At 44.9% G+C, this 4,326-nt stretch overlaps 1 pseudogene; it reads right to left on the bottom strand.

Moving 5' to 3' along the window:
* Positions 1-252: 252 nt before the first annotated feature.
* Positions 253-1,720, bottom strand: LOC470598 (keratin, type I cytoskeletal 18-like; annotated as a pseudogene).
* Between the last annotated feature and the right edge of the window lie 2,606 nt (positions 1,721-4,326).

Genomic DNA, 4,326 nt, shown 5'->3' on the forward strand with positions numbered 1-4,326 from the left:
CATCTGGGAATCACTTTCTTGTGGTGGTCACTCATGTAAACAAAGAACACTTGCTCTAAAGTACAACGTAATCAAATCATGAAAATTATGAAATAAAGCAAGCTCTAGCTCCCCTTCTGTGCCCGTATGAATTACAGAAATTCCATTGAAATGCGTTGAAATGATAGCAAACATTTTAGTAGACAATTCCATAATATACCCTGATTTTAAAAGATGGACTCAGACCAGAAATTTTGAGTGATTCTTGGAAAGTAAAGGGCAGATAGAATCACTTTGCTGGAGAAATCAGAAGAGGGACAACTGCAAAATAAAGGCTGTAGCAGGAGCGTGTGTCACATCATCATAGCAGTTTTCTTGCCTTCCTTCCCTCCCTTCCTTCCTTCCTTTCACCTCTGAACTTTTTATTGACCTCCTGCTCCCCAAAGGGTACCCTGCTTCTGCTGGCTTGATGTCTTAGAACTTTGGTGTCATTGGTCTCAGACACCACTTTGCGGCGGGTGGTGGTCTTTGGATGGTTTGCATGGAGTTGCTGTTGTCCAAGGCATCACCAAGATTGAAGTCCTCATCAACAAGCAGGTGGTGGTAGGTGGCGCTCTCAGCCTCCAGCTTGACCTTGATGTTCAGCAGAGCCTCGTACTCCCCGATCCGGTGCTGTCCCTCTGCCCGGCTCTGTGCCATCTCTGACCCCAGGTGCAGCAGGATCCTGTTGAGCTGCTCCATCTGCAGGGTGTAGCGGGCCTCCACCTCCCTCAGGCTGTTCTCCAAGCTGGCCTTCAGATTTCTCATGGAGTCCAGGTCCATCTTTAAGGACTGGACTGTACGTCTCAGCTCCGTGAGCATCATCTCAGCATCTCCAACCTTGGTGGACTGCGTAGTGACCACTGTGGTGCTCTTCTCAATCTGCTGAGACCAGCACTTGTCCAGCTCCTCTCAGTTCTTTCGAGTCAGCTCATCATATTGGGCCCGGATATCTGCTATGATCTTGGCAAGGTCCTGAGATTTGGGGGCATCTACCTCCACGGTCAACTCAGAGCTGGCAATCTGGGCTTGTAGGCCTTTTACTTCCTCCTCGTGGTTCTTCTTCATGAAGAGCAGCTCCTCCTTGAGAGCCTCCATCTCTGTCTCCAGCGGCAGCCAAGTGACATTGGTCATCAGTGACCTTGTGGAGCCCATGGATGTTACTCCCCACAGACTGGTGCATGGCCAGCTCTGTCTCATACTTGACTCTAAAGTCATCGGCTGCAAGACAGGCATTGTCAGTCTGCAAAACGATGCCGGCATTGTCCACAGTATTTGCGAAGATCTGAACCCTCAGGTCCTCAATGGTCTTGAGGTAATGACTCCAGTCTCTGACCTGGAGTCCCTTCTTCTCCAGGTGCTCCCGGATTTTGCTCTCCAGCTTCCGGTTCTTGGTCTCCAGGCTCCTCACTCTGTCCAGGTAGGAGGCCAGACGGTCATTCAGGCTTTGCATTGTCTCCTTCTTATTCTGGATGCCTCCCATTCCTGCCAGACCCCCGGCCATCCCCGCGGCCAGGTCCCCGGACCCCATGCCACCCCGGAAGCTGGTGGAGCGGGACACGGATATCCGGGAACCAGAGCCCCCGGCGCCTGCATAGACGCTGGCCATGCAGCTGGCCGGCCGGGCGCAGTAGTTGGACACCTGGACAGAGCCCAGGAACAGGTAGTTGGTGGAGAAGATGGAGTGAGTGGTGAAGCTCATGCTATCCAGGGAGGAGAGTGAGAGGACAGGACTCAGGCTTTGCCGACGACCCGTCATAGCAGTTTTCTAAGGAAGCTGCAGAGAAACATCAAGCTCAGATCGAACAAAGCAAAGAGCGGGAGGGGCCCTTGGGCCAAGTATCAGGGCAATAAATTAAAGACTTTATTTGAATAATCTGGGTCCCACCCTCTAGCCTCAATAAGCAGCTGTTGACCCCAGCAGTGTTTACTCCAGAATGAAGCCTAGAGGGGTGTTTGTTTGATATACAGTGAGTTTTCCTAGGAGAGTCCCTTTTGTATGAGGCTGTGGCTGGAGATAAAGGAAAGCGGAGCCTGAGCTAACCAGGGACCTTCACATCCACATGAAGACAGGGGAAGGAAGGAGAATCACTGATTCCCTTTGTCTGCAGGACACATTTGAGAGGGGGAAACTCTGAAGTAGGAGTTCAGACACAGGATACTCCCAGGGTGGGTAGTATACAAGGTAATATACAACACAGAGCAGGGCTGCCGATCCCCAAGACTCTAAAAGTTATTTGTAAACCCTGGAGGTTTATCAGTCTGGCCTCCTCTCAAACATTCAAGTCAAGTTTCTATGTTCAGAGCTTATATTCAGTGACAATAAAAGAGGGTCTCATTTGATCTGATGAAATACAATACAAACATTATCTAACAATTCCGTTTGATAAAGATCATTATAAATAGCAACCCCCAAACCATAAACTTGCTAAATAAATTTAGGATAAAAGCAAGTCATTAAAAATATTTAAAAGATCCAAAATGTTTCTGAGTAGCATGAATAGAAAAAACACTATCCACATTTAAACATACCCTAATATAATTTCAGAATACCAAGGATAAATATGAAATTCAAAAAGTTGGCCAGGCGCAATGGCTTACGCCTGTAATCCCAGCACTTTGGGGGGCTGAAGCGGGTGGACCACGAGGTCAGGAGTTCAAGACCAGCCTGGCCAACATGGTGAAACCCCCTCTCTCCTAAAAATATAAAAATTATCTGGGCATGGTGGTGTGTTCCTGTAATCCCAGCTACTCAGGAGGCTGCAGCAGGAGAATTGCTTGAACTGGGACCCGGGAGGCAGAGGTTGCAGTGAGCCAAGATTGGGCCACTGCACTCCAGCCTGGGCTACGGAGAGAAACTCTGTCTCAAAAAACAAACCAACAAACAAAAATCCAAAAGTTTTTCAAGAGAAAAAAACCCAGATTGCTAATGATAGAGTTCCCATGTTGAAAGTGAAGGAATAATATTGAAGTTGTGAAAGACAAAAATATTAACCTAGAGTTCTTTTTTGCTTGTTTTTTTAATTTTAATTTTAAAAAAATTTTCATGAGTACACAGTAGGCGTATGTATTTATGAGGTATGTAAGATATTTTGATACAGGCATACAATGCATAATAATAAACTAGGAGTAAATGGGGTATCCATCACCTCAAACATTTATCCTTTCTTTGTGATAGAAACAATTCAATTATAACTTTTAGTTATTTTAAATGTATAATGAATTATTGTTGACTGTATTCACCCTGTTGTGCTATCAAATACCAGATCTTATTTATTCTATATAAATATATTTTTGTACGCATTAACCAGCCCTACTCCCTCACTCCACAAGTACACGTCCCAGCCTCTTGTAACCATCATTCTGCTCTCTGTTGCCATGAGTTCAATTGTTTTAATTTTTAGCTCCCACAAGAAATGGAGAACATACAAAGTTTGTCTTCCTGTGCTTGGCTTATTTCACTTAATTAACATAATGACTTCCAGTTCCATCCATGCTGTTGCAAATGACAAGATTTCATTCTTTTTCATTGCCGAATAGTGCTCCAAAGAAAATATGTACCACAGTTTCTTTATCCATTGGTTTGTTGATGGACACTTAGGTTGCTTCTAAATCTTGACTATTATGAATAGTGCTACAATAAACATGAGGGAGCATATATCTGTTCAATTTACTGATTTCCTTTCTTTTGGGTATACACTAAGCAGTGGAATTACTGGATCATATGGTAGCTCTATTTTTTAGTTTTTTAAGGAACCTCCATACTCTTCTCCATAGTGGCTATACTAATTTACATTCCCACCAATGGGGTACAAAGTTTCCTGTTTTGCTACATCCTCAATAGGATTTGTTATTATCTGTCTTTTGGAAAAAAAGCCGCTTTAACTGGGGTGAGATGACATCTCACTGTAGTTTATTTTATTTATTTATTTATTGAAACAGAGTCTCACCCTGTTACCCAGGCTGAAGTGCAGTGGTGCAATCTCAGCTCACTACAACATCCGCCTCCCGGGTTCAAGAGATTCTCCTGCCACAGGCCCCAGAGTAGCTGGGATTACAACAGCCTGCCACCATGCCTGGCAAATTTTTGTATTTTTAGTAGAGACAGGGCTTCACCATGTTGGTCAGGCTGGTCTCAAACTCCTGACCTCAGGTCATCCACCCACTTTGGCCTCCCAAAATGCTGGGATTACAGGCGTGAGCCATCGCACTCGGCCCAACATCTCATTGTAGTTTAGTATGCATATCTCTGATGATCAATGATGTTGAGTGCCTTTTCATATACCTGTTTGCCATTTATATATCTTC

The sequence above is a fragment of the Pan troglodytes genome, chromosome 13, assembly GCF_028858775.2.
Source record: "Pan troglodytes isolate AG18354 chromosome 13, NHGRI_mPanTro3-v2.0_pri, whole genome shotgun sequence".
NCBI lineage: Eukaryota > Metazoa > Chordata > Mammalia > Primates > Hominidae > Pan > Pan troglodytes.